Raw genomic sequence first — 20,749 nt, 5'->3', positions numbered from 1 at the left:
TTTCACTTAATGAGCGTGCTTACAATAGAGTGCTGTGCTCTGGGTTTTGAAGCTTCTTCGTTTGGCACAAAAAATAAAAACACATTTTTGTCTAAAATGAGACGCGTCCTTGCTGAGTTTCCGTTTTATCAGGGGCCTAGTATGTGGGAATGAAGGAGAAACTCAAAAGATTTGGTATAAGCTATGGAAGCTTCTAAAGCATCAGCGATAATTTTGTCGAAGATGAACTTGGCCGATGCAGCAATATTATTATCAAATATCGATATTGGTCAAAATTTTCATATTGGCGCATCCCTATTTAGAAGCCACAAAATTTAAATGCAAAAGTGGATAAACTAAGAAAAAAAAAAAAACAAATGCCGATGAATTACTGCATGAATTACTACCACAGGTCACTTTGAAGAAAGCAAATCTCAAAGCAAGAAAACTTCATGTATCGGATATTGTCTTTTAAAAAAGTGCTTTGATAAGTGACTCATAAACAGAATAATCATTTTTAAATTATACCAATGAAACTGTCATCTTTTTTGTATGAATTTAATCAAACTTTGAAAACTTTTGGCCTGCAGTACAAACGTGAGCCGTTTACTCAAATCAGTTTCTGTGACGGCCACATCCTTCTCTTTCTGATTGCGAGGCTAAAGTCTCTCCATAAAGCATAAACACCAAAACCTTCTGCAGCTGCCCAAGTTTTGTTCTTCCTTTGATTCTAGTCGGCTTGTTTTAGTGAAAACGCCATAATCCACTCTAACCAACCCCGATTAGTTTAGCACTTTTCATTAGCATAGAAACACGACGCAGGTTTGTTTTCCTGCCGCAGCCTTCGTCTGGAACAATAGATGTTCGGAGAAATCTATCTGTGGCAACAGCTGCGTCTCGTTTCTGTTTTGCATCGACAACGGTGGTGTTTACCGTCCAATCAGGAGCCAAACGCATTTCAACACACCTGAACTGAAGTATGAAGCTTAATGAAAAACTCTGTTCAGCCCAAAGAACATATGCTATACGTTTAGCTGAACAGGTAGGCGAATACATGCCTATTATTCCATGAACTTTCTTACACTTTATGTTTCAACTAAGTAGTGCATTATTGAGAAGTAGAAGGAAAGTTAGTTTTGCTATTAATTTGAAAACATAAAAAAACAATCAGTATTGAAAGACGGCCTTTTAAAAGTTTGTTTTGTTGACTCGCAACTGATGGCCTAGTTAAAGTTCAGAATTACATGAAGTTGGTGAATTTATGGCAACAAATTGTGTTTACAGACCAAGCACTTTATCAAGGCGCTGTGGATTTAACAAACAACTTGGAATTAGAGGTGGAAGATCGGTCAGAAAGATCGATAATATCGATACCAAGTCAATATCGGATCAATACTAGTGTGGTAAAATCAATTCTTTAGCTTCATATAGACTCTTAACATTTTTGTTGTTGTTTGTTGCTTCATAGTTTCTCGACTTCCTTAAGAAAACAAAACATTTTTTTATTTGCTCTCAAATAATTTTTTGCACTTTATTTTGAAAAAAATGCACACAAATTATGTTAATATGTCAAAGTATTTTGTACAAATCTAGAAACTTTGAGGTTTGAACAGAATAAAAAGCACAAATTATCTTAAGGTCAGAAGTCTGAATATGTCTCAAACTTAAATAAAAAGCATCAGTATCAGTGATACAGGCCGGGTATTTACTTGGCATCGGGTCAAAAGCAAAATATGAAGTATTGCACATATATTTCTTAGTAATTACAACCTGATAATAATCCGTGCGGTTTAGTAAAAATGGGCTGCTGGATTTATTTGGTGACTGAAAGCTGAATGTCTTCAAATCAAACAAATGGGGGTCTGAAGGCAGTAAAACAACTTTATATTTTCCTACTAAAAGAATAAGTTGCTAGGATTTGGATTTGGAAAGCCTTCCCTTGTTTATTATTTTTTTTCTGCGATAGAAATCCTCATTTATTTAAGGTGTCCAACCAGAACGCCTGACAAAAAAAAAAGAAAAAAAAAGTGAGCAACATTGCTCAAAGAAAAACTTGTCGAACACAGTTTGCTGTGGAGCAGCTTATGCGTTTTCATGACTGCATTGTTTTGTTTTTGTTTTGTTATTTTTGCGGGCGGCTCGGCGCACAGGAAGAAATGAAATAATTTACACCGGCGCTTTTGTTACCTTTCCGTTCAGCGGCATTTTGAGTTGATTTGATTTTGTTTTCGCCGCACCATTATTCCCACAAAGTGCCTATTTTTTCCTCGTACATTTTCTCCTGAGAGAAGCTTTGATGTTGCTCATTTTCTTCCGCTGGAAACCATCAGGATTTTTTTTTTATTTTATTTTTTTTTGTTGTTGTTTTGTTTTTTTTAAAACAAAACTGACTTTAAAACACGCTTAGAGGAACACACACACACACAAAGCGCACGCTAACCGTCTGCTCCCCTGGTGACAATCCAGTGTGTGAGCTTGTAATTAGTGAGCGTCCCACCACACCTCAACTTCTCTCATTAATCTCACATGAGTGATTAGGCTGGTGCGACGTATGGAACCGCGGGAGGTGTGAATCTGGGTGTGAAACTGTTGTCATCTCATATGTTATCGCACTCCTGGGATTGTCGCGGAGCGGAGGGTTCAAACCGCGGCAGGCACAGCCCATTGGCACCTAATCATGCCGCTAATGATAAGTGATACACTCGCCTCCTTCTCATTACAATGGCGTCGGAAGGTCAGGGTCTGGCGCAGCTCGCGCCGCCTCGCCGTGATGCCGCTCCCTCTGTTTTCACTTATTTTTGTATAAACCCAGAGCGGAGGCTGGATGAAAGCCTCCCCCCTCCCTGAGTGAGGCCCTCTGAATATGACACTTGACGGCTGATTAAAGCAAAGCATCGGGGGCAGCCTCCGACTGCGACGCTCTGATGAAAAGTGATCTGAAGGGTCTCGTCAGAAGACGTCATGCTGACCGCTTGCCGCCGCTGTGCCAGATGCTTGTTGTTCGACGCGGCTCCGCATCAAAAATACAGCAGCTCTTCCCTGCTGGTGCGAAGACACAAACCGGGGTAATTAGAAAGCGAGCAAAGGCCCGAACCGGAACAGATACAAGAGCTTTAGGCCTGTTAAGCTACATTGGGAGCAACCGCAAACTTCAGGGTATGTTATTGAGACTTTATGTAACAGACATAACCCAGACAAAAAGAGACAAAAAGAGACAAAAAGTGAAATTTTAGACTCCAGAGCTCTTTGTTTCACATGTCTGCTGTGTTGCAAACTGCGCATAGAAGTTTTTATGGCTTTGTTTTGGCAATAGCTTTAATTCTTCCTAGCCTTACGTGAAGATGGGATGTATGACTAACAGTTGTCCTGCTGACTGATTCGCCTACCTAAATGGTAAATGTCCAGCCTTTTATCTACTCCAGAAGACCCCAAGATGCTTCACACTGCATTCAGCCATTCACCCATTCACACACCGATGGTGTGCAAACTACTGGGCTGTAGCCACAACTGCCCTGGGGCAATCTGACAAAAGTGAGTCTGCCACGCACCACTACTCGTCAAGGCAGTGACTTATCTTGCCCAAAGACAGAGATGGACAGAGTGGGGTTCAAACCAACACAAACTCCTACCACCACTGCCACCAAAGTAGGATCTCTGCAATTCCTCCAGAGTTACCATGTTGGCCGGTGCTTTGATTTATCGTCTCAAGCTTGACTAGTTGAACTGAACTGGGACGATGGTAGTGGGAATTCATCCCCTAATCGGTGGGTTGCTGGTTTGAATCCTGCTCCGTCTGTCTCCATTGTTGTGTCCTTGGTCAAGACACTTCACCTACTTTGCCTGACCTATGACCTGTCTTCACCGGGTCATGAGTCACAGTAGCTTGCCACCATCAGTGTGTGAATGTGTTCATGACGAAGTGTAGTGTGAAGTGCTTTGAAGTCCTCTGGACTTAAAGTGCTGTACAGGTACGAGTCATTTACCATACCTGTGTCCCGTGAGACGTTCACAGCTTCCCGTTATTCCAGTACTTTTGCCTTCTTTCAACTTCTTCATACCTGACCCCGGTGTGCCCCAGGTCAACGTGAAGCTGTTTGTTTTCCATCAGACTTCCAAGCTCTTTGCAGAATACACTTTAGATACTCTGTTTCCAATCACATGAAATCCCGATAGAATGAATCACATCTAGTTTAATTTTTTTTAAAAATCAAAAACTAGTTTAGCTAGGTTTTTTTTAATAAAAATTAGGTAAATTCAAAACATAAATCCAAACCAAATCATTTCCTTCATGGTTAAATCTTAAGATGGGCTCCCTTTGGAACGGCGTGTTATTGATGAACAAAGCTGGCTTGTGAAAGAAGGCCCCGGGGCCCCATCCTTTGGCAGAGCGAGAAGGAGAAATCTTTGCCCCCGGGGTATCAGAGCAAGATAATCCACCCTTTGCCCAGGGATTACTTTTCCTTCCATTCGATTTATGATCTGCGCATGTGCCGTGTCTCAACTTGATGCGCTGCTTAAAAGCAAACATTCTGGTGCTGTTCCTGCAAACGGATCAGTAAATAAATGGACCAAGACATCAGGAAGCCCGGTTCTGTGGATGTGTTTAAAGCTAAGTTAAAGTTAGCTTTAACTTTATATATATATATATATACATATATATATATATATATATATATAAATGAGGTAAATTCAAAACATAAATCCAAACCAAATAATTTCCTTCATGGTTAAATCTTAAAATGGGCTCCCTTTGGAACGGCGTGTTATTGATGAACAAATAACACGCCGTTCAATGGATGTTTGTTATAATTTAATAATCTTGATTATTAAAATGCATAAAAGTGAGTGGAAACATATTGCTTCTGTTAAAAGAGGGGAAGGGGGGAAAAAAACTTTTTTTTTGTGGAATTCAAACCCCATAAGGACGGCGATAGCTCCACAAGCCGAAATGAACATCTCAATTACCTCCAGGGTACTGAAGAAGCTCTGCAGCAGGCAGATGTGGCAGATACAATATTTAAATTGACTGTCAGCGGAAGAAAAATGCTGCCAAGCTCATATTTGATTACATATTTCATAAAACATAACCACAAATGGGTCCTCAAACACATCCCTGCCTCTCTCACCCCGAGCCGCAGATGGAGCTCCCTCCCGCCCTTCCCGTCCGCGGAGGTTCGGCTCGTGGAGCAGGCCGACAGGATGGAAGCGAAGGACCTCACCGCTCAGAGGTGATGAATGCTCCGCCGCTCGCCGGGTCTCCTGCCGCGCATCTGTGATAGCAGATGAATGAGGAGGAGAGGCTGCAAATTGGGTCACGCGAACGGAGCGTTTCTGTGTAATGCGGTGAAAACGCTGGAGGAGCGCAGTCGGGTCGGCGCACATGTCTACAACTGGGGCAGAGCGACTCTCGGCTTAAGTTGATTTTCTTCTCTCGTGACGGGGCTCGCCGGTTGCTGGCGGCTCGGAGAGGTTCTGCTTTAATTTGAGAAGACGCGAGAAGATGTTTCGCGGCACACAGAAGTCGTCGTTTTGAAAGCCTCGGCCTCAAACAAATAGCTTTACCCCGAAAGTTCTAGAAGGAGGGAGCGCTCAGTGCTGCGTGGGAAAACAAAAACGGTGGAAGGCGAATTAGCAACCGATAAGCTAATTTATGTGAGTTATTTTAGCAAAAAAAATAACACTGATTGACAGCAAATATGCTTCTCTGTGCACTTATTTGAGTGTCTAAAGTCAAACTGAGGCCTCATAAAGGACAAACACAAACCTGTCACTCTTTTAGATGCAAGTTTAAAAACAACTTATAAAAAACAAACTCATCCACATTTTTGAAGGAAAGCACAAATTTCCAATTCAGTTTGGAGGAAACTGTGCCTCCAACTCTAACCTGAAATCAAACTGGGTTGAGTAGGAATTTTTTAATTTATTTTTTATTTTTTTGCTTTGCCATAGTCCAATGTTAGATTGTTGTTAAAATTTTCTCTCAAAAAAAAAAAAAAAAAAAAGTTAATCATGTTCTTTTTATCAAATAAATTAAACAAGTTTTAATGTTCCAGGGTCAGGTTATAAAAAAAATTATGCTAATTCAGATTTTTTTTCTTACCTAATGGTAGAAGTAGAAAAATTAATCAGTAACATTTATCTGTGGCCGAGCTGCAAGGCAAAGAATCAGAAAGTCATAGGTGTGCATTCACAAAGTTATTATTACTCTTGAAATATGTACAGACTGGCGTTTGGGGAAAGTTCTGCACTAATGCTAGCATGTTAGCCTGCCACAGTTTTTGAATGACTTGTTGATATTTTGGCAGATGGCATACAAGGTTATGATAAATATGTAGACAAAAAGTTGTTCTCCTGCTTCCTAAATGTAGCACTTTTTTTAAACACAGTACAATTAAAGATGGGTAATATGTATTTTCCAGGCACAAAGTGGCTTTTATAGGACAATGTTACTTTCAGTAGTTATAAAAATGCTGCATATTTCAAACATGACTTAAAGCAATTCTGATTTTGCAGTTTGATGCCTTGAAATTGGCCTCTGTCTCTTTAAGAAGCTCCTGTTCTTTCCGACAGTCGTCCTTCAACACGTCATCATAATGATGCTCCTCCATGATGCTATTTCCTTCCATTCTAGTATAACTGGACTAAAAACCAACGCACATGACAAGTTCAGCAGAGGCACAGGTTCACCAGGTGTTTGCTAACTGCTGCTGCCGCTAGTCTGGAGGAGCTGTGTGGGTTTCTCTGTGGGAGGAGCTTCAGGTATGGGAATATGAGGGAATAAGCGGCACAAGCATTTAGGCAGCCCTGAATGGTGGCCATTCCTCAAACATACAAGAGTCAAAGTAAGAATTCAAGCATGTTTCTGTTGAGGGAAGAGAATTATAACATAATGTGGCTTTCATATTATAACCCCCTTTAAAGAGCGAATGTTTGAGCTACTTCAATGCCGCTCTCCAGTAGAACAAAACCTGTGCCAGGATATCTGAGAATGGAAAGTCTAGGAAACTCCAGCAGCCAATACAGTCTCTCTTTTCACTCTCCTAATCATTATAAAAGGTTGATCAGGGAAACTCTGATTTGTCTCACTATCTTGCAGTTTTACAAGCTGTGCGCATGGAAGCAGGTCGGCAGCGCTACAGCTTGCTGGCAATGCATGAGATGTAAAATCACAAACAGCTGAAGAAACGAGTATCACAAGTTGATTCCAGTCATTTGAATCAGCCATGACTGAGATCCAGTTCAAGTATCTCAGTAACTCTAAAAGGGGTGATTTGTTTTATCCCTTAATGAAATCCCCCGAAAAATACAAGACATGCCATTTTCACTGCCTGATACCTGGAAATACTGCATAAAAGGTTTTCATATTACATTCCAATGGCTCTGATTTACTCTCTAATGTAGAGCTCAGCTGTTTAGTTTAATTAATCATAAATTTTTAAATCCATAAAACCTCATTGCCTATGTATTGTGTGATATTTATGGCTGCGATTTCATTTCATAATGAGCTCAGAGGTTAAACTCTTCAGACTGGGTGGGTGAGGTGAGGTGGACAGCCCGCCGCTTTTACCTTTCAAGACAGGTAATGTAAAACGCTGTCCGTAAATAAACGCGATGTTTCCCTGAAAGCGTCAATCATCAACGTAACCCTGTGACATGAGAGCTCAAACCCGTCGACAGAAATAATATGACTGCGTGTGTGCACATGCCACATCATCTCATATTGTATCACATATCTGGGCTGAAGCTCATTGTGTCAGTCAGCCTAAGGGCGGCTTTCCACTCTGGTCTAATTTCATTAATATAGGCACGTGGGGGCCTTTTTTTTTTGGGTGGTGGGCGCTCGCATTAGGATGTGTGTGTGTGTGTGTGTGTTTGGGGGGGGGGGTCCTTTACCTTGGCATAGATAAGAGGAGAAATTAGATTTGAGGGCGGATAGATCTTGTCGGCAGCCCAAGGCGCCTCTTGGCAAAGGAAGCAAAGTCAATACAGAGCGGAGCCTTTCTTTACTTCTTAAGATTTACAGTATCTGCAGCTCCACAGTCTCTTACTTCACTAGATGAATGAGTATTTCATTTGGTGCCAACTGGCGCACCATGAGTTGAGCTGAAGGTCAATGTGACTCATTTCCAGCTCAGAAACCGCACGGCCGGGGACGGGAAAGCGCTGAAATCTCAACCGCCGAACTGTTTCAAGAGACGTTCGCGTAGACGACTCTGACCGTCTTGCGTCGACGGTGGCGCCAAAGACGGTTGAGGGCGCAGCTGAAGGTGGAGGGGAGGGTGGAGAGGGGTGCAGACAGTTGTCGAACCTTCAGGCATATGGCAGGTCGCCCCGTGCCTGCCAGCTAATTGAGTCCTAATGAATCATTGGTTTGGCGTGCTACATGCCCCTTGTGATGGCTGGTGTCATTGATGCATTGAAGATGCCCGCTTCGCTGGAAGTGAGGCGATGGGGGACGGGGGCGAGGGGCAGTGGTTGACTAGGACGAGGACGGGTCGGACACCCCCGGCTTCACGCCGAACACTTCGCTCCCTCTCCAGATGTTACACACCACCGCACAGGGAGTGCACAGTGGAGGCAATTGTGCAATGGGCTGGCAATTCATTGCCCCATTTGACTCCAATAACACAACGTATGGTGTCGGGGTCGAGGCGCATTCATCGACTCAACGGGGTCACTGAAATATGTAACGCAGAGGTGCAAAAACAGCCGAGCTCACCGAGCTGTTTGCGTATTTTAAATATATTTCTATGTTGACCTGATTACATCCAACTAAAATGTGACAAAAGAAAGAAAAAAAAGACACTGATTATAAGCAATTACTGGCAAATTTCTTTTGATTATTCAGGCGATATCAACTCTATTATTGTTATTTCAATGGGTAGTGCAGAATAACTGCGATAAAGGTGAAGGACTGCAAACCTCGTATTAGTTGCGTGATTGGATACCGGCGAGGCATTGTGTAAATTTGTATTTAATACGACACAAAACACAAATGGAGTTGCAATTTACAGCCTCATTATGAACAGAGGGAAGACAGACAGGGTAATGTCCTGTATTGTGTGGGAGAAGTAAATAGTCAACCTTTCTCCAATTTTATTCTGAAATTATGTTTCTAATGGGATGTTTTTGTTTTGGAAAAAAAACTGTTTATTTAACCATGTTCCAATATTAAGTTTGATACCTTGCATTCCTTCTTGTTGGTTTAAAAAGGGAGCATGGAAAAAGTCATGAGGTACTCTGTCACCTCTGTTAGTCTAAGTTGTAATTCTATGAATATGAAGGTGAGTGTTTTACGGTTGACATGTTGTATGTATGTTTGAGACTCTGATTTTGAAATTTAACAGTTGGCAAAGCTAGTTTATGAAATCATTTATCTGGCAGATGAACCCAGACGAAATGGTAAAAATGACAAGATGTGAATGATATGCCAGCACTGTTAATTTGACAGCCACTAACATTACAAAATTTGTCACAGCACTAAAAAAACTTAAGGGCTATTTTAAGTCTGTTAACTTAAAATCTGGGATTATGGATTTATTAAACATTTATATTTAAAACAGAAGGTTTAAGGAGCATTTTCATATTTAGAACCACGTTAGTTTGAGAAACGGCCTACAAATATTTCACTCAAACCTTGACTGAATGATTCTTGCCTCATTTACCTACAGTTTTTGTATAAATTTGATTCTTATGTGTTCTTTAACAACATTCTTTTTGTGAACCCGATCATATTTTCTTGTCTTTATTAGTAAAAAGGTCATTTTGCAGTGAAATTGAAGAAACGCAGACAAATTCTCAATATTGGATGGCTAACAGCTAGCACAGTAGGAGCGTGGGTATTTCTTTTTAGCTAACTTTAGCTATTTAAGAAAAAAGCTAAGCAATATGTTCTTATTTTTGTAACATAGCACTATTTGAATGCTAAATATCCACAAGACACTGTTGCTTTTTTGTCTGCTAAATGTAGAACAGGCTGATGAAATCATAGCTAATCCTAATGCTAGCGCTGGCAGCCTTAATTATTGTAATTTTTGACTTTTAGCAGATACCATTGGGCTAGTACCCAATAGCGCAGTATCCAATAGATATGAGCATTTAAGTTTTTGTTGTTTGAATGAGCTAAACTTAGGAGGTCCAATATTAAGTTTGACATTTAAGTGGGGGATTTATTGTCTACTCATTAAAATGTGTAAGAATCTTCAGAAAATCTAGAAGATCTTTTTATTTAAGCATGAAATGAGGTATAAATTTCAAGCTTAAATAGTTTTCACTAAGGTAAGAAAACATCAACTCCTGCTAACTTCTGGCGTTTGGTAGGTGGCTGCAGGTATTTATAGATATGACTCCAATCAGTGCTGAACACAACATCTTGAGTGGGAAAAGTTCATTTTCAATCAGGTTGCTGCTTCAATCAGCGCAAGGCCGACTAAAGGTTACTTTCAAACATAAACATGGTCTAAAACAGAAGCATTGTGGGAAAAAAGACAACCATATCGATGAGCTCTCTGCAAATGGCTGCCAATTCAACCTTGGTCCCGCTGTGAGTCTAAGTTCTTAGAAAGCTTGTTTACGAGAAACTAATCCAACACACATCTCAGTCTAGACTTCTGTAGACATGTTGTACCTGTTGTTCTGGTCTTAAATCCAACACAATGAGAACAGGCAAAGAAGCTAATCAGTTTGGTAGGTGTACCTTTAACAGACTTCAAATTAAAAGTCCTCTACATTTAGTAGAGATATTTATCCAATTAGAGGTTCAACTTGTTCCTTCAGATGTTACTTTAAGACTTTATGATGTTATTTATTTTACATCAAAGTGAAAATTGAATGCCGCTTATATAATTCCAACATCTCATCTTGTAGAAACCATCTCGTTTAGTCGTCATGACCCCATAAAGGTCATTCACCCCCTTTATGCACCTCTACCTGAGCAATTCCCCATCGTAGCCTCTGACCTTCATCCGCCAAGGGTCACATATTACTTAACAACTGGCAAAATAATAACCAAGAACTCATTATGTATGTACTGGTGACCTGTCCAGGTTGTACCCCACCTCTTGCCCAATGACCGCTGGAGACCCGCCATGACCCTTCAGACAATGGATGACAAATGATGTTGCCCGTCCATTAAAACTGCTTGTACAGTCCTGGCAAAAATAAGCTAACCATTTGAATCTAAGCACGTGTACATGAGAGATTGATGAATACTTTCTAGTCTTTTCCAAAGCAAAAAGCACATTTTCAAAATTGAACCTAATCTCAAGTGACACATGCCAAAAATTGTAAACGGAGCACAACTTTCCCGCTGCAGGAGCCAGGTGGTGATTACCAAAGCTCGGGATAATGTGATCATCAGTAGGCGTGACAACCTCCATAACAACCAGCTGTTGTGATAGTTTGTGGCTCCACAGAGTACAGGTGCCTGTTAAACACCGCGACAAGGTGGAGAAAACACCAACGATCTTAGAGCAGGAAGGTTTTCTGCTGAAAATAAATTGGCAAAAGGTCATAAGGTCACACTTAAAAACAATTAACAGCCAATCATTCAGCTGTGACAAAGATTATTCACCTATGGGAACATGTAAGGCAGTTTTCAGTCTTCCCAGGATCTGACTTCCCTTAAATTTACCCAAAGGTCAGATTATGCTATGCTTTCAGATGCTGTAAAAAAAGCCTCTTAACTTTAAACAACATGGAAGAAAATTTCCACTGACCAAGGTGGAAATACAATATAATATAAATTTGTATACAAATACAAATATTTGCTTAATGGAAAAAAAAACTAAAAATTTTGATGAAAGGTTTTTAGGCGTGAGGATGAGGTGTATTTATGGCACTATTGAAATGAGTTTATTTCACAAAACTGCAATCGAAACACTTTTTTCACACGACACAAATCACATGATCAACAACTGGATGTTACTACTGCCGGAAAAGACGAAGAAGATGACAGGAAGTGGTAGGAAGGTGATGATGCAACTTATCACATGAAGAAATGTATTCACGTGTGATTTTAATCGCGCTTCTTATTTAATGGAAACACCGCAACCACGAAATTTAATTTTTTTTTTACATTAGTGAAAAATCAACTAATTTTCCACACACTTGTAATGGCCACGCAGCTATTTACAAAAAATACCTCTATTTTTCTTTTGCTTTTCCATCACCAGGAACTCCCTGCCACTTTCCATGAGTTTAATCATTCTATGTGATCCCAGGACTGGAAAGAAAATCCATTCAGTAGGCTAAGTATTACTCCAGAGCTTTTTTTCCAAATACAGTAGCTCACCAAATACTGCATCCAACCAGTCTTCTGCAATGTGACATTGCAAATATTTTCATTGCAATAATGCATTGCAATGTGACATATTTAGTAAAAACAACTTCATATCGTTATGGTCTTATACATAAAATCAAAGGTATGTAGCATTTAGGCAATTCCCACAAAATCCATTTCCATCCCAGCCAATCTTGAGTAAACTAGAGGGAGTTCATGCAGATATAAACTTGTCTGATGTGAGAGAGAGAGAGAGAAAGAAATGAGTATACGGTGATAGAAGACCAGGCCTCCAGCTATTTCAAAGTCAAGAAACAATGTCATGTCGAATTTAAAATATTGTTCCAGAATATGCTCAGACATATAAAAAAGGGAAAACCCACTTTTAGTAATTCACAGCAACTGCAAAACGGGGTGGAAAAAAAAAGAAAAAAAAAGACAATCCTAATTGGATAAGATATATTTCCCCTGAGTTGCATTTGCTGCCATGAGCTAAATTAAGTGTCTTGATTCCAGAGGGAGGCCCAACAAAAAAGCTCTTACTGGAGAAGTTAATGCTCTCTAGTGTTTTGTTGAGCTCCATCTTAAGCCCTGCCTCTCACACTGGCCTGTGAAGAACTGTCTTGGGATGACAACTGAAAATTGCGTGGTGTGTGTAGATTGGAGTGCGAGTGTGTGTATCCATACATCTTAGAACTGAGCCGGCGAGCACAGATTAGGATCCATTGCAAAACACCCTAAGTAAGGAGATTATAGGAGGTGGGGGGTGAGGGGTGGGGGGGTTCGGCTGACCGGCTAAAGCGGCCGCGAACTTTGGCATGCCAACCTTTGCTCCCTTCCAACTAATCTACGACATCGTTTCAGCATGACTTCATTTCAACGAATCCTGCATACATTACACAGCAGCATTATTGGACCACATCCTGGCTCCAAGGCTGCAAGCTGTTACTACGCTTAACACTTTCACTATACTGTTACTATACTGACGTGGCCCAGACTATCTTATGTGGGCCTGCTGTTACGCAGGCACTCGAGCATAAAACACGGGCATTGTGGGAGACATATGGCTTGGTAATGAACTTTGCAGTTGAACTGGTAATGTTGGCTCTTGATCGCATGCTGGTTGGGATTTCCAAAGTTACAAACAAGAAGAAACAGAGAAGATAGATGCTAAAACATTCAATCTGTAAGTAGAGTCATTTTGATAAAGTTTTTTTGTGACTAATGCCAGTTCCTGTTTTGTTTTTTTAATATAAAAGAGAAGTATGGTCATCAACTTCCTTTGCATCAAACCATCTGTCTCTAACTTTTATCTTATTTGTAGTAAACAAAGTTCATTAAAGTACATGCTGTTGGTTGAAGAGCTTCTAGGCCAAAATGGTGGAAATTCTTAGTTTTAGGATTTATATATCTATATATATATATATATATATATATATATATATATATATATATTTGACTTGCTCACCCGCAATCAGAGCTGATAAAGAAAAGACAGATCAATTCTGATCTCCATCCGACTGATTGGTGCATCTTTAATCTTGAGAGGGTGGAGATCCCATGAGATCCCAAAGTTTACTTATAGACTGATAAAAATGATAATACAAAAAATTTATTATGGTAGAAATGCATCTAAAAAGGACGAAACTCTCAGAAATATGATAATCTTCCTAAAATAATGGCCCAAGTCATTTTTAGCCAAAACTATATTTTCTAGGGATGCACTGATTTATTGGTGCCAATTTCCTTAAATTTGAGAGATTGGTGATTGACTTTGATTTTTGATTTTTACAGGTGAACCTGATCTCATCCACCAATTTTATCTACCTCAGCAAAGGTTTAAAAATCAACCACTGTCCTTTTCTGCTCTCTCTTCAGAGAGCAGACTCTCTCTGAAGAGAGAGACCGGCTGACAGACCAGCCCACCAGGTCATACCTGCACGTTTACAGATATGACCCCGCTGTTGCCAATTCAGCAACTTTCTTACTTTATTGAGCAACATTTCAGACAAAAAAAATTGGCATTGGCCAAAATCGGAATCGGCGGGTCAGGTTTTTTAAAAGATTGGTGATCGGCCAGAAAGAAAACGGCAATCAGTGCTGCCCTAATATTTTGGCAATAAAAATTGAGCAATCTTTTTTTTTTTTTTTTTTTTTTTTTTTGACTTAGGCCATTATTTTAGGAAGGTGACAATGTGCATATTGTGTTGCAGAAATATTGGAGAATGTTAAATGTTCAAAATTATTGTACAATTATGACAATCAAAACATTTTATTGCTGGCAAACACAGCTGTTCGGTTCAGCAAGCTAACAATGCATTCAATTTCCGGTATCTCACGGACAAACATTAGCGATTGGGTAAAATCAGATCATATTGTTTGTTTCTCCATAGCCGAGGCCCAGCTCCTCTGAATGGAGTAAATAGCGCTGAACAAGTGGCTGGTTTTTACCAGGCTAACATTCATGCAACCATTTATACATTTCTATCCGTTGGCGTGCAGGTGTTTCTGCCAATCTACTGCAATTTGCATGAGCTAAGACAATTTTTGTGGGAAGAGAATGAAAACTAGCATTAGCCTGTCGCCCACATCCTTCTAATCCCCTTGGCTACAACAAGCTAGCTATAGCTAACACACAGCATCCAGATTCCCAAAGGCACAGTAGGTATGTCTACCACTACAACACATGTCTATTCATTGATTCAGTTGTCAAATGAAAATGTGTAGATTAAAAAACTTTGCATACTGTATCAAATATATTGATTAATTAAATACAAAACTGCTAATTAGAATTTTTTTTAAATTAGCAGTTGTAACCCATCAACTCTTGCCCATTCTCTCTCTCTCTTTTTTTTTTTTTAATTCACGCACAAAAATATTGAGCGTATCAAACTGTCTGCCTAAAGGGGGCAACAAATTTAACGGGGTGGCCACTGCCCGCCCCTGGGCCCTCCTTGGTGGGCTATCAGCTGTACAGGATGAATCTTTACCTTCACACTCCGAAACTTTTCAGAAGCGCTCGCGGGAGTCGGAGAGAGACTCGTGCACCACCGGCTTTAACAGATGCGCAATTTCTGCGTTTCTGCATCGGTGAACAGACGCGCTCCCCGTCCACAGGTCCTCACAGCGTCCCCCTCCCGCGCCCCCCGCCATCCTCAACCCTCTTCTGCACTGAAATCAATGCATCTCCCAAGGTTCTGCGTCATCGTTCAGCCATTCACCTATAGCGTCAGAGCGCGTGAACATGCAGTGCCTTTGAAGATGACTTCCTGCTGTTGCAGCAGAATATCTCCTCATTTGAATATTTGTGGAGCAAAGGGATGTGTAGGTGTGTTTGCATGGAGGAAGTGGAGGGGGCTAACCCCCCTTTTTTTCTAATACTTGTATGATTAGAAGAAATCTTGTCGCCTGGAGCAATGAAGCAACAGGGCCGGGCGCGCTGTTCGGCTCATGTACGTCAATCATACCAACAGGAAAAAAAAATGTCAGCCCCTGATGTTTGCGCAGTCCAATACGGGACAGCAGGTTGTTTGACAGGCGCTTCACAGGACTCCACATACAGCCCCAGCGCAATCACGCATCGGTCTTCAACCTGCATTTCCGAGCGCAAATGTCTCATTTCTCCTCCGCATGCATCTCAGTCAGCCACAGCGGACCGGTCCGCAGCCCATCTCTCCCCCCGCACCACCAGCAGCAGCAGCAGGAGCCCCGATCAGCGGCCAGCGGCATCCAGCAGCGCATACATCCCGACGTGTCGGCTCAGCATCCTCACCCAGCTCTCCACAGTTTTTCAAAGACTCGCCGGCGACGGAGAAAGTCACAAACGAAGGCGCCACTTACCTTTCCCCCCCCCCCTCTCTCTCTCTCTCTCAGCGGATGCTCCTCACTGAAGAGTCCCATGTATGCGTTTTAATCCACATCTGTGTGTCCCCCCACCACACACACACACTTCATTTGTGCGCTCTATTTTCTCCCCCCACGGTGAAGGAGGAAGAGAGAGAGAGAGCGAGAAAGAGAGAGACAGAGAGTGTGGGGGGGGAAAGAGAGAGAGAGTCTAAGAAAATCCATGTCTTAGTTCCGTTTTACAGGACGCACAAGGTGAAATCACAATGACTTTCCCTCTATGCATGCTCAGAATTTCTCCCCGTCTCTCTGAAATCCTCTATCTTGTCCTCCTTTTTCCCCTCTTGCCTTCTTCTTCTTCTTCTGCTTCTTCTTCTCCTCTCCAGCTCTGAAGTTGCCTGGTTACCCCTGTTTCTCATTCAAGGAGGCAGAAGCGCAGCATACAGCGGCCAATCATAGCGGCAGCCCGAGAGATTAACTATTTCTTGGCTCCGCTTTTCCACTTTCAGGCTAAAAAAAAAAAAAAAAGGAGGAGAGTAGGCGGGGAGAACTGGGCCCCCGGTGACGGGAAAAAATTAAAATGCACAGAGAATAATATAGAGAGAGAGAAAGGGATGAGGGGGGGGGGGCATTCGTTGGATGGGGGATGGAGGCGTAGGGGATTAAAGATTTCAGAAAAATAAAAGGATTCTGGAGAGGAGGAGGGACCAGTTGCCACTTATCAGCACAACAAAGAAGTAAAGTGAATAATATTCCAGTTTCACAGGCTGTTCCGCAAACTTCAGAGACGCTGTCCTTCAGAGGACAATCTGTTTTTAAGGAGCAGAGATCCATCTCATTTCTGAAGACCCTCCCAAAAAGCAATCCATCAGGGTCATTGATCATCCCTCCTTTAACCAGCCATCCATCACGTAGGAGACCCCCACCACCACATCTCCTCCTCCTACCCCCCCCGCCCCCCACTCACCCCTGTCCCAGTCCAGTCACCTCATCATACGCTGTATTGATTTCAATTCCATCCCTCCCTTTACCAGGGTTAAAGGTGCAGAGGGGAGCATGCCAGGTTCAATCACTGCTACACTGCACACATGGTGGGGTTGTGGGGGGACCTTAATGATCACCTACCTTGATGGTCTGCTCAATGAATGGGGGCCTTCTACATCCAGGTCGGGCCCTCTGACACTACAGCGTAGAAATATCTGAGACAAGCGCACACCGCTGGCAGCAGACTGGCCTCCGCGGGGTGCCGGACAGAGCTGCCGGTGCATTATGGGGGAACAGCAGGGGGTCCTGACAGCGAGACGGTGAGCTTCTAGAAGAGACGGAGAACTGCTGTGGTGGGATGAGGAGGGACTGCCGCCTTGGGAGCACGCGCTCACAGCCGGAAGCATTCCTATACAGATATCCCATGCAGCGATTCGTACCTTTACGCAGACTTTTAGGTCTTTAATGCAAGCAATGCCGTCCCAGCGTTACAGCTGCGCTCTAAACACACACACCTTGGCATGTTTTACTTTGATTTTATAGGCTGACGAAAAGTAGGCCACAGTTGCGAAAAGCAGAGAGAACTAGAAGTATGGTTTTCAACGTCTCTATACAAATAGAAATTGGGAAAGTATTGGTATTTTCTCATTGATATTTTGCCTCTTTTCCTCTAACAGTCCTAAACAAATCTTTTGCAATTATTACCCTGCAGATGTCACCTGATTTATAAATGCAGCTCACCTGTTCATCCATCCACTGTTGAGAGAACATTAGTGAACAACTATCATACAGACTATGGAATAAAGTTTAATGTAGCATTAGGTTATAAAACAATAGAGCATTGTTTATCCACTTGAAACTGGAATAAGTGTTGCAAAACTTTCAAAACTTTAAAATCAGGGTTCCTGCAACTTTTGAATGTGTGTCTGTCAACACACCTGGAGCACATAATTAGGTCACTAGCAGGACTCAGTGGATCCTGAGTGCATGAGAAGGCAATTCAGTCCTTTGATTTGAGAGTGTTGGACTCGGGACACGTCAAAGATTGTGAGGACACCCCTAAGGACTGGAGTTTGAGCATTAATCAGATACAGTGAGATGGTCCGGTCTGTAGGCGCTTCAGAAATCCATAATCAACGTAAGAATCTGTCAACAAGTCAACTATTGGCTATGAACTCCCCAAATCTGAACTTTTTTGAAAAGTTCAGATTTGGGATAACCTACTCTAAATAACCTACTCAGTTAAATATTCTGATCCAGAATGGTGCAAATAGGTACACATACATCATAAAAAGCTCAGGATATAGTGAAGTTTTCCATCTGCCTCCAGGTTTTTCCCAGTGGGACGTGCCCATCGTGATGAGATGCTTGAATTTCCTCAGTTGGCTTCTTTCAGCGTGGTGGAGTAGCAGCTCTACTTCAAGGTTCCCCATATGATGGAGCTAATGTCATCTCTAATTACCAACAAAGGAAAGTCACTTCACCTGCCAGTACCTTTAATATCATTTTTTCAATCATGATCCATTACTCATGAGCACGTAGTAGGGGCGGTATGAAATTACCCTTGTGTTTACAAATGGGGTCCAACTGACCCCACACCCATAAAACCTGCATCATTTGCCACAGTCCTCTATGTTTGCCTGGGTCAAGAGTTTGCTTTTTGTCTTAGTTTTTTCTTTACCACGATAGACTCCACTGGTAGAATTTGCCCTCCACCCCAGAAGAAGCAATCCACCTTTGTCCAGCTTTAGACTTGGAGAAACTTACTCCCATCCACGCCACTTCACACTCTGTGGCAAACTGAAGTCCACCAAGAAGGTCATGAATGTTTGACACCAGTAGCTCTGTATTAACCATAGCATTGTCTTATGGACCTACAACTGAAGGGGCACTAAGAATAGTGTGGTTCCGCTTGGTTGTATCGGCCACTTTGGGATAGAGTTGTGAAACCCACCAGTCCATGCCTAAGTTTTCTCAAACCAGACGGACCACTCTCCACAAACTCCAGAAAGAGAACCGAAGACAAAGGGCAACCCTGGCAAAGTTCAGCACAGACAGAGCACATTCTCAACTTCTATGCCAAGAATGTGGACCCAACCCCTGCTTTGAGTACACAAGGACCAGACCGTCCTTGAAACCACAAGTGTTTGTCATTGCCATGTTGCCGAGGGGGTTATGGGTGTCTTGCTGTCCAAGCCACATGTCTTTTGTTAATCTGGCAAAGGCTTGCACTATTCCTTTTGCTAGTTTTGTGGTAAATACTGAGTGAATAGTTCTAAATCTCTCTGCAGAAACTGAGACAAAATAATGAATATCCTTTGGGTATTTTGTATGCTATGACGTAAACTTTGAAGAAGATACAACTTCAAAGACGTTACTTTATTGTAGGCAAGATAAACCTATGGCATTCCACATTTTGAATTTTACTTGGGAGCAGCTTTAAATTCTCACACTTAAAATTGCAGTGAAAAAAATAATGCTACTCATGCAAGTCTGGGCCCTAAAGTTTTCCTCTTTGCTTTTTTTTTTTTTTTACATTTTATTTGTCCATTTGTTTGCCTGCTAAGCTGTGTGGGCGTCGTATCGCAGCGGTCACTCAGCGGATTACAAATAAAAACAACAGTGTTGGGGTTCTGACCGCCCAATGGGAGCCGAATGTGTGTGTGTATGCGTGTGTGCGTGTGAGTTTGGGTGCATAAGTGTGGATGTAGCACACCAACAACACTTAGCGGGTTGATTGACGTGCAGCTCTTGGCTTGAGCGTAGCTTAATCCTGCTGCTTTCACAGATGGACTCAGTCTTCCTCTTTTTGTCTGGGTGTCACCAGCAGTGGCAGGGGCATGTATAGTTACACACACACTCACACACACACTGTACAGAGCCATGTACTTTTGTTTACCAGGGATTGATGCTGCTGTGTGGGTTCTAATCCCCTCCCTCCCTTCCTCTTTTTTGTGACCTCCCCGGTGTTCCCGTAAACACACACAAGCACACACACACATTCACGCGCAGATGCACGCCGGCATCTACATGTTGGTCATTAGAAAAACAAAGGAGGTCAGTGTCAGGCAGTGAAATCAGGCAGCTGGGCCCTGTGAAGCGAGAGTTAATCCTCGTTTTCAAGGCCCAGAGACAAAAAGAAGCCTTGCAGATGAAATACGTCATGAGTTGCACATGAGCACGTCTCTGTCGTGCCACCTTGTCCGTTCAACCGTCTGCAATCTTCTCAACAACACAGCTTGTTTATGCTGCTCTATATCAGCTCTACTAAGTTCAATGTGTTGGATGAGTAACAAGATCACAAGGTGAAAGGTTAGCCTTTTCTGCTCTCCCCCCCAACCCCCTAATCATATTCCGCTTCTGCAAAAGCTTTGATTTCCATGTAGATGGAGCAGTGTTGATAACAGCGGGGAGCTGCCCCCTGGAGAAATGAGGCAGAGCGATAAGATAAGGCAGGCAGATCCCCATCCAAACACATGCACAAAAGACAAAAAAGGGAAGCCATCTCCCCACATGGTGGTTAATCTCTATTCAATCCACAGATTAGCAAAGTCAAATTTCTCATCCCCAGAACCCAGAAAACGATTAGTCATTTCCCAGAGGGGAATCGCTTAACCGGGGTCCAACCCGAAAACTCTTGGAATGAGACAAGATCAATAACTG

At 42.1% G+C, this 20,749-nt stretch overlaps 1 protein-coding gene across 5 annotated transcripts in view; it reads right to left on the bottom strand.

Annotated features, from left to right (window-relative positions):
• dab1b (DAB adaptor protein 1b) overlaps positions 1 to 16,580 on the bottom strand; it is a 63,010-nt gene extending 46,430 nt beyond the window's left edge. Inside the window, exons 1-2 of one of the 5 annotated variants that reach the window (XM_015030907.1) lie at positions 16,100 to 16,580; positions 673 to 675 (exon numbers count right to left, since the gene is read on the bottom strand). The gene's annotated coding sequence lies outside the window, so the exon portion shown is untranslated. Of the gene's footprint in view, positions 1 to 672; positions 676 to 9,063; positions 9,068 to 15,249; positions 16,052 to 16,099 lie in introns of those variants that run through there. The other 4 variants (XM_015030906.1, XM_015030902.1, XM_015030904.1 and 1 more) reach the window with 4 other exon arrangements.
• Positions 16,581 to 20,749: the final 4,169 nt, after the last annotated feature.

The sequence above is a fragment of the Poecilia latipinna genome, unplaced genomic scaffold (assembly GCF_001443285.1).
Source record: "Poecilia latipinna isolate Pla-1442-1.1 unplaced genomic scaffold, P_latipinna-1.0 Scaffold195, whole genome shotgun sequence".
Lineage (NCBI taxonomy): Eukaryota > Metazoa > Chordata > Actinopteri > Cyprinodontiformes > Poeciliidae > Poecilia > Poecilia latipinna.
Note: the sequence above shows the minus strand (reverse complement) of the source record. Positions and strands in the feature narration are given on the sequence as shown.